Below are 10416 nucleotides of genomic sequence, written 5' to 3' on the forward strand. Positions count from 1 at the left end.
CGCGCCTCACTGCTGCTCACAATGGGTTAAAGCCAGGCAGTCACCTGAGTCCTTATGAGGCAGCTGTTGGCGTTCTTGCAGTCTCTTCTCTCACAAGCTTGTCCCTCACAAGCTCTGTTGTGTGTTACTCCACACTGACCTGTCTCTGCTGGCTTCCCCAGCCCTGATCACATGGGGGTCAGCAATAAATCTGGGTGGGCCACGAGCCCCTTCCTCTGAAGATACAGTGCTGCAATTCCCCGGGTCCAGTCCTGTTTAATATCTTCATCAAGGACCTTGATGAGGGAACAGCATCCACCCTCAGCAAGTACCCGATGATCCAGAGCTGGGAGGAGTGACTGACACGCAGGACACTGCGCTGCCATCCAGAGAGACCTGGACAGGCTGGAGAGCTGGGCAGGGACAGACCAGATGGGGTTCAACAAAAGCAAGTGGGGAGTCTGGCACCTGGGAAGGAATAACTGCTGGAATCAGGACAGGCTGGGGGTGACCTGCTGAAGAGGAGCTCAGTGGAGAAGGACCTGGGGGTCTTGGTAGATGACAGGTTGGCCATGAGCCAGCAGTGTGCCCTGGGGGCTGAGAGAGACAATGGGATCCTGGGGGGCATCAAGAGGAGTGTGGGCAGCAGGTCACAGGAGGGGATCCTCCCCCTCTACTCTGCCCTGGTCAGGCCCCACCTGGAGTGTTGTGTCCAGTTCTGGGCTCCCTGGTATAAAAAGGACAGGGATCTCCTGGAGAGAGAGTCCAGAGAAGGGCCACGAAGATGATTAGGGGCCTGGAACATCTCCCCTATGAGGAGAGGCTGAGTAAGCTGGGACTGTTCAGCCTCGAGAAGAGAAGACTAAGGGGGGGACCTAATTAAAGTTTATAATTATCTGAAGCAGGAGATGCAGGGGGAATCAGCCAGCCCCTTTTCAGTGGTCTGTGAGGACAGGACAAGGGGCAATGGCTGCAAGTTGGAGCAAAGGAAGTTCCACACCAACATGGGGAAGAACTTTTCCCCAGTGAGGGAGACAGAGCCCTGGGACAGGCTGCCCAGGGAGGTGGTGGAGTCTCCATCTCTGGAGATATTCAAGACCCGTCTGGACGCCTGTCTGAGTGACCTGTCCTAGGGAGCTGCTTTGGCAGGGGGGTTGGACCCGATGATCTCTTGATGTCCCTTCCAACCCCTACAATTCTATGATTCTATGATTCTATGATTCTATGATTATGATGGTGGCACTGACCACGTACCCATGTCCCCACCTCCCCTCAGGACAATCCTGGCCCCACCACTGACAGTTTCTGCTCCAACAAGAGTTTGTGGCCACATGGTGATGGGCTGGAGAAAAAACGAAAAAGTTTTGGGCCAAACAACGCAACATTTGGCCAACAGTGTCATGTTAGGGGCTGGAGCAGCCCGGGCTCAGGACACAACAGCAAAGCTGGGTGAGACATTGCCCCGAGGGCAAGGGTTGAGATGAAGGCCAATGGCCAATGGTTGGGCACAGGGTTCAAGCAGTTGGTGGGAACCACAGGAAGGTTCTGTAGGAAAGTGGTTGAGATTTGCACTGAAAACACTCAAAGATGGGTTAAAAGAGGTTTAAAGTGGGCCAAAATTGTTCTCTAGGGTAGTGGGGACATGGGGATGGGGTTGGGGACACCAGCACCACCTCCTCCATTTCCAGCACTTTTGGTGCAGTAGTAGGTGGCCGTGTCGCCGTCCCTGAGACTGTTCATCTGCAGCGTCACCGTGCTCTGGGAGTTGTCCCTGGAGATGCTGAACCGGCCCTTGACCGATGGCGCGTAGTAGGTGTTGCCACCGGGATAAATTCCGCCGACCCACTCGAGCACATTCCCAGGTGCCTGACGAGCCCACACCATGTAGGTGTTGCTGAAGGTGAAGCCAGAGCCCTTGCAGAGGAGGCGCAGGGACCCCCCGGGTGTCTGGAGGCCCCTCCGGACTCCACCAGCGTCACGGCCGCCCGCAGCCCTTGGGAAGGAGGAAGGATACCAGTGAGTCGCCCGCTCCAACCATCATCATCATCATCATCATCATCATCATCTCCATCGCCAAGTCCTCACCACCCCCTCGTTACCTGGGAGGGCGACGAGGAAGAAGAGGATGGTGGAGGCCCAGCAGGTACCCATGGGGTTATGGTGCCAGGACGGGGACGAGGGGTTCTTATAGGGCAGAGGTGTGTGGGGTGATTTGCATAATGAGGCGCTGCAGGTGAGAGGAGGAGGGGGCCTCGTTAACAGCACCTCCTAAGGGTAACAGATCACTAACGAGCGCACCCACAGGGTGGTTTGTTTTGACTTTATTAATTAGTTCTCCAGGGAATGAGGCACGGGGAAAAATTAATTAATTAGTTACACCAACTACGGTGTAAGTAAGTGCAAGTCTCACTAGCACCCTCCGTGCCCATGTCCTTGTCCTTCAAGGGGAGCAAGTCTGGGTTGAGCCTTTGCCATGGCTCCAGGGGTCAAGGATTGGGGTGATCAGTTGGGGTTTGGGGTAAACACAGACGAGACATGAGGGGAACGGTCAAAGGACCCGGACCTGACCGTTCCACCCAACCATCAACTGGTAACCCCAACACTAAACTGGTCACCCCAAGCCCCAATTTGTCACCCCAAAATTCAGCCCTTGGAGCGACGCCTCACCCAGCTTTGCCATCCTGCCCCCAGCTCGGCCTCCTCCAGCTCGGTCCCAGTTCTGGGTCGCTGGGTGCTGGGAGAGAACAGGGGCTGCAGCAAAGGGCAGCTGCAGGGAGCAGCCAGAAGCTCTCTGCAGCCCCACAGAGCAACATCGGCCGCTTCAAGGCCGGAGTCGCTGCTGACCAAGGCCAAGGCCATCAGCGATGTTCACAGCACCTCTGGGAAACACATTTAGGGGGGAAACCTCCAAGCAGCTGCTTTGTGCCCCAGAGAATGGGGTGAGGAGGTGTGAGGAGCCATATGGAAACCAAGGCAAGGGAAGAAGGAGGAGGGGGAGAAGAATGGGGCCCTACAGGTTACCAGAGAGAGAGATTCCCCTGCAGCCCGTGGAGAAGCCCATGGTGCAGCGGGTGTCCCCTCGCAGCCCATGGATAAGGACGGGGAGCAGAGACCATCTCCAGCCTGTGCAGAGACCGACCCAGCCCGCAGCAGGTTTGCTGGGGACTTGTGACTCTGGGGGGGACCAGGCTGGAGCAGTCTGGGCCCCAAGGTCAGCACCCCATGGAAGGAGCCGCGCTGAGGCCCGTGGTGAGGAGATGACTCCCTGACAGAGAGGACTCAGGCTGCAGAAGCTGGTGGAGGTCTGACTGCCGTGGGTGGGACCCCACGGTGCCGCAGGGGAAGGGGGTGCAGAATTCCCCCCCTCCAGCTAAGAAGGACAAGAAGTTGGGAGGAACTGACTGAGCCCCATCCCCCAGTCCCTGCCCGTCCCTGTGCCACAATGTGGGGGAAGAAGTGCGTGAACTAAAGACTGAAGTGCAGTCTGCTAAGAAGGGAGGGGTGGGGGAAGGTGCTTTAAGACCTGGCCACACTTCTCATTATCCAACTCTGGTGTCACTCAGGGTCTGGTGTAGTTGTAATAAATCACTTTCCTTTATTCCATATTGGGTCTGTTTTGCCTGTGACGCTGACAGTGGAATGATCTCTCCCTGTCCTTATCTCCACTCCTGAGCCTCTTAGTAACTATTTTCTCCCCTGTCCAGCTGAGAAGAGGGGTGACAGAGGAGCTTTGGTGGGTATTTGGCCTCCAGCCAGGGCCAAAATTGGTCCAACATTGTTCTATAGGGGACATGGCGACAGGATCGTGGCCACCACCAGCAGCACCAGGAATAATTTTGGCGCTGTAGTAGGTGGCCGTGTCACCGTCCCTGAGGCTGTTCATCTGCAGCGTCACCGTGCTCTGGGAGTCGTCCCTGGAGCTGCTGAACTGGCCCTTGACTGATGACCTGTACCATATGCCGGTACCGGTGCTGTTAATCACTGCGACCCACTCGAACCCCTTCCCGGGTACCTGGCGCACCCACTGCATGTGGGTCCTGCTGAAGTCAAAGCCAGAGCCCTTGCAGAGGAGGCGCAGGGACCCCCCGGGTGTCTGGAGGCCCCTCCAGACTCCACCAGCGTCACGGCCACCCGCAGCCCTGGGGAAGGAGGAAGGACACCAGTGAGTCGCCCGCTCCCACCACCATCATCATCGTCATCATCATCATCATCATCATCATCATCATCATCATCATCATCATCATCATCATCTCCATCGCCACGTCCTCACTACCCCCTCGTTACCTGGGAGGGCGACGAGGAAGAGGAGGATGGGGGAGGCCCAGCGGGTGCTCATGGGGATGGGTGGTGGGTTTGGGGAGGGGGGTGATGACACCATGTTGGGGTTGGAGGGTTCTTATAGGGTGGAGGGGTAGCAGGTGATTTGCATAACGAAGCAGGGAGGGGGAAAGAAGGGGTGAGTGTGTTAGCAACACCTCCTGTGGGTATCGGATTGCTAATGAGCACACCTATAGGGTGGTTTCTTTTGACCTATTTGATTAGCTCTGCATGGAATGAGGCACAGGGAAAAATTAATTAGTTTGTATTAGTTAGCTAAATAAGTAATTAACAGACTACGAGGGTCTGTATGAGATGTCCAGAGAAAACAAGGGGTAAATTAATTAATTAGAAGGTGTCCAGGGAATCTCTGGAAGCTGTAGGAGTTAATTAATTAATTATCACAGAGTCCCAGGGGTTGGAAGGGACCCCCAGAGCCCATGGGGTACAACCCCCTGCCAAAGCAGGGTCCCTAGGACAGGGCACACAGGTCGGTGTCCAGACGGGGCTGGAATCTCTCCAGAGAAGGAGACTCCACATCCCCTGGGCAGCCTGTCCCAGGGCTCCCTCACCCCCCGCAGGAAGAAGTTCTTCCCCAGAGTGGTGGGGAACTCCCTGTGCTCCAGCTTGAGCCCATCGCCCCTTGTCCTGTCCCCACAGACACTGAGCAGAGGCTGCCCATGGCCCCCTGTGTCCCACACTGCTGGCTCATGGCCAAACCGTCACCCACCAGGACCATCTACCCAGCCGGTGATGATGATGTCACAGGAGGCTACGGGATTGGTGGAGCACGATCTCCCCTTGGTGAATCCCTGCTGACTGCTCCTCATCACCTTCTTCTCTTCCAACTGCTTGGAGATGGCATCCAGCACAAGCTGCTACATCCCCTTTCCAGGGACAGAGCTGAGGCTGACTGGCCTGTAGTCAGACCAGAGTGACACTGCTCATCCTCCAGTGTTCAGGCACCTGTCCTGATCGCCAAGACCTGTCCAGATGCCCCTGTCCAGGCCAGTGGCAGCCAGTTTCTCACTCAGAATGCTGGGAGAAACCCTGTCAAAGGCTTTCCTGAAGGCCAGGCAGACACATCCACAGCCTTCCCCTCGTCCATTCAGCGGGTCACCTTGTCACAGAAGGGGATCAGGTGAGTTTGACAGGATCTGCCTTCTGTAAACCCCCGTTGACTGGGCCTGATCCCCTGGCCATCACGCATGTGCTGCAGGACAGCTCCCAAGATGAGCCTCTCCAGGATCTTCCCCGGGACTGAGGTCAGGCTGACAGGCCTGGAGCTGCCTGGATCCTCCTTCCAGCCCTTCTTGTCTGTGGGTGTCACACCTGCCAGGCTCCAGTCGAGTGGAACTTCCCCAGTCTGCCAGGATTGCTGGGAGATGATGGAAAGGGGTTTGTATGGCACATCTATCAGCTCTCTCAGCACCCTGGGGTGGATCCCATCTGGCCCCAGTGACTTGTGGGTGTCTAACTGGCCAAGCAGGTCACTCATCATTTCCTCCTGACCCATGGGAGCTTTGTTCTGCTTCCCCTCCCTGTCAGCCCCTTCCTGAGGACGAGCACTCAGGGAATAGCGATCTGATATCCAGGGAGAGGTAAGAAGGACCCTACCCCTCCGTCCCATAAGAACCCCCTGACTCCGACGAGGCACCATCACCCCCCCTCCCCAAAACCACCACCATGGCGTCCGCCATCCTCCTCTTCCTCGTCGCCCTCCCAGGTAACGAGGGAGGGGTGAGGACGTGGCGATGGAGATGATGATGATGATGATGATGATGATGATGATGATGATGATGATGATGATGATGATGATGATGATGATGATGATGGTGGGAGCGGGCGACTCACTGGTGTCCTTCCTCCTTCCCCAGGGCTGTGGGAGGCCGTGACGCTGGTGGAGTCCGGAGGGGCCTCCAGACACCCAGGGGGTCCCTGCGCCTCCTCTGCAAGGCCTCTGGCTTTGACTTCAGCCTCACCGACATGAACTGGGTGCGCCAGGCACCCGGGAAGGGGCTGGAGTGGGTCGCAGGTATTAGCTGGAATGGTGGCTGGACCGGCTACGTGCCGTCAGTCCAGGGCCGGTTCATCATCTCCAGGGAGAACTCCCAGAGCACGATGACGCTGCAGATGAACAGCCTCAGGGACGGTGACACGGCCACCTACTACTGCGCCAAAGAAGCTGGTGCTGGTATTTTTGATAGTGCTGGTACTGGTGGGGGTGCTTATTACGCTGGTGGACCCAACACCATCACAGTGCCACCACCTCCCTGGAGAATAATTTTGGACCTGTATCAGCACTTTCTGACCCAATGTTGAGTATTTTTCGCCCAAATCTTGACCACTTTGGTTCAACCCTGCCTGTGGTGCCCTCCAACCCCTTGAGCCCTTTGCCCAATCCTTGTCCTCTGGCCTCCAGCTTTCCCCAGCCCTATTCAGATGTGACCGTTCCACCCAACCCACAACTGGTCACCCCAACTCTCAAGTGGTCACCCCAACCCTCGGCCCTTGGGGCACTGTCACAGCCGGATGCCAAGGGCTGAGACTGAGGAGAAAGGCCTGACATTGGGCCAGGGAGGGAGAAGGTTGAGGCCGAGGGGTGGGGGCAATGGGGTGAGGAGACTCAGGCCACACAGTCCAGGGGTTGACCAAGAAGAGTCACAATTCTGGCTGAACCCACCCCAGGCCAGGGCAAACCCAGTCACGATCGGGCCCAAAGGAGGTTCTGGGCCTGGAGCCCACAAAGTTTCTGGGACAAAGAGTCTGGTTCCAAACCCAACCAAGCTGAGGTCTCCAAGGGTCCAGGCTGGACCACAGAGGGACAGTGATGGGGTCGGAAATGTCCTCTGGGGGGGTGGGGACACCAGGATATAAGCACGGCTGACCTCAAGCTCTGACCCATTCCCCAACCCTTGACCCTCTGGACCCAAATCCTGACTCTTTGCCCAAAAACTCCCCTGCTGTGGCCAAACCCCACTCTGTTTTCTGAGAACCTCAGCCCTGGGGGTAGAGCTCTGGGCCTTGGGACCCAGCCCAGCCTGGTTCTGCTCATGGCCATGACCATTCCTGCCCCAAACCTCCAATGGTGGTGGCACCACCCTGTCCCACCCAGCTGTGACCCATCCCTACCAAACTCACCCAGTTGTGACCTGAACCCCACTGAACACCCACCCTGGAGCCACCCCGACCCTTGCCAGGCCCTGACCCAGACAGACCCAGAATAGTTACTGCCAAAGGATGAGAAGGGGACTGATAGAGCAGCTTGGATGGGCATTTGGCTTCCAGCAAGGGCCAAACATCCCCACACCCCAAAACATTACCAGTGGAGCCACAGCAAAGGCTCGTCCCAGACTTGCTCCACTTGAAGGATGAGGACACGAACGAGGAGGGTGCTGGTGGGACCTGGCCACTCACTGGTGTCCTTCCTCCTTCCCCAGGGTTGTGGGCGGCTGTGACGCTGGTGGAGTCCGGAGGGGCCTCCAGACAGCCCATCCCACAGTCCCCACCTGCCTAGAGAACAATTTCAAGTTCAAACATCAACTTTTTTTGATCCATTGAGTCACCCGCTGCCACCATCACTCTCCTCATCTGCGTCATTTTGCCTTGCAGGGAGGAAGTCTGGGCTGAGCCATTGAGGGTGCTCCAAGGGTCATGGTGACCAGTTTGGATTTGGGGTGATCGGTTCAGGGTTGGGGTGAAGAGTTGGAGGGAAACGGTCAAAGCTGGAGGCCAGTGGCCAAGAGTTGGGCATAGGGCTCCAGGGGTTGGTGGGCACCACAGGCAGGGGTTGAAACAAAGTGATCAACATTTTGGGTAGAAAATACTCAAAGATGGGTCAGGAAAGGCTGATAATGGGTCAAGATTGATCTCAAGGGAGGTGGGGACACTGTGACGGGGCTGGAGCCACCAGGAAAACCAACACCAGCACCAGTAGGAGCTTTGGCGCAGTAGTAGGTGGCCGTGTCACCGTCCCTGAGGCTGTTCATCTGCAGCGTCACCATGCTCTGGGAGTCATCCCTGGAGATGGTGAAACGACCCTTGACCGACGGCGCGTAGTCGGTGTAACTACCACCGCTGTTAATCTGTGCAACGTACTTGAACCCCTTCCCGGGTGCCTGGTGCACCCAAACCATGAAGGTGTTGCTAAGGGTGAAGCCAGAGGCCTTGCAGAGGAGGCGCAGGGACCCCCCGGGTGTCTGGAGGCCCCTCCGGACTCCACCAGCGTCACGGCCGCCCACAGCCCTGGGGAAGGAGGAAGGACACCAGTGAGTCGCCAGCTCCCACCACCATCATCATCAATCATCATCATCATCATCATCATCATCATCATCATCATCATCTCCATCACCACGTCCTCACCACCCCCTTGTTACCTGGGAGGGCGATGAGGAAGAGGAGGATGGCGGAGGCCCAGGGAGAAATTAATTAATAAGTTGATTAGTTAATTCATTAGTTACAAGAGTCTTGTCTCAGGTGTCCAGTAAAAACAAGCAGTGATTAAATTAATTAATTATAAAGTCACCAGGGAAGATGTGGCAGCTGTGTGGGATAATTGATTAATTGTGGGGAGAGGCACATTGGAAAGCAATCAAGATAGAACTTAATGAAGTCATTAAAGTGATATGGGGGGAGCATATAAAGATAGAAAGAATAGCTCACAAGATTTAAGTCACGTAACTGTGTAGCTTAAAGAAACAGATAAGGTGGCCCACAGGAACTGGCTTGCAGGGAGGTAGATTTTGTAGGAAACAGCTGTAGGAATTCAGGATTCAGGAGACAGAATGGGAACAGGATGACATCCATCACAGAGATGTCAATTATCTCTTTGCTAATGAGGGAACAGATAGCTGGAATACATCCATAGGTCTCCCTGTAGGGACATAAATTAGTCCAAACGGATAAGAACACTGCAGGTTGGCAAGATTCTGGCATTCCAGGCAAAGAAGTTGAAAAGTACATCGTGAGGAAGACTCGGGGCCTTCATCCCATGGACCACCATAGACCCAGGCCCACCATTTTTTGAAGGATCTGCACAAGCGTGAAAGATGATAAACTAATTAGCATACGAGGCGAGGGTAGGCGGGTACAGGTAATTAATATGTATAGGTGTAAAATGAATATTCATCATTAGATTGTATAAATACACGAACGGCTGGCTGCGTGGGTGTGCATGCCTGTGGTGGAGAGATGCCCCATGCACCCAGCGCTGAATAAACACACCTACTTTATAACTTTCCAGTTACAGAGTCTGTTTTCCGCACGTCAATTAAGTCAAACAAAAAACAAGTGGGTGTGCTCGTTAGCAATCTGATACCCAGGAAGAGGTAATGAGCCACCCCCTCACCCCACACCCGCCTTACCTCCTTATGCAAATCACCCCCACCCTTCCACTTTGTAAGAAGCAGCTGACCCCACCGTGGTGCCATCTCCCCCCTTCCAAAAGCCACCACCCATCACCATGGGCACCCACAGGGCCTCCCCCATCCTCCTCTTCCTCATCGCCCTCCCAGGTAATGAGGTGGTGGTGAGGACGTGGCGATGGAGATGATGATGATGATGATGATGATGATGATGATGATGATGATGATGATGGTGGGAGCGGGCGACTCACTGGTGTCCTTCCTCCTTCCCCAGGGCTGCGGGCGGTCGTGACGCTGGTGGAGTCCGGAGGGGCCTCCAGACACCCGGGGGGTCCCTGCGCCTCCTCTGCAAGGGCTCTGGCGTTGACCTCAGCAGCTTTGGCATGCAGTGGGTGCGCCAGGCGCCCGGGAAGGGACTGGAGTGGGTCGCAGGTATTTGGAGCGATGGGAGCAGCACAGACTACGCGCCGTCAGTCAAGGGCCGGTTCAGCATCTCGAGGGACAACTCCCAGAGCACGGTGACGCTGCAGATGAACAGCCTCAGGGACAGTGACACGGCCACCTACTACTGTGCCAAATATGCTGGTACTAGTGGTGGTAATCCTGGTGGCCCCAACCCTGTCCCCATGTCCCCACCTCCCTGGAGAACAATTGCGAGTTCCAACAACAACTGGTTTTGACCCATTGAGTTGCCCAGTCCCACCATCACCCTCCTCATCTGTGTCATCGTCCCTTGGGTAGATGACATCTTGGTCAA

This window comes from Gallinula chloropus, assembly GCF_964237585.1.
Source record: "Gallinula chloropus genome assembly, chromosome: 34".
NCBI lineage: Eukaryota > Metazoa > Chordata > Aves > Gruiformes > Rallidae > Gallinula > Gallinula chloropus.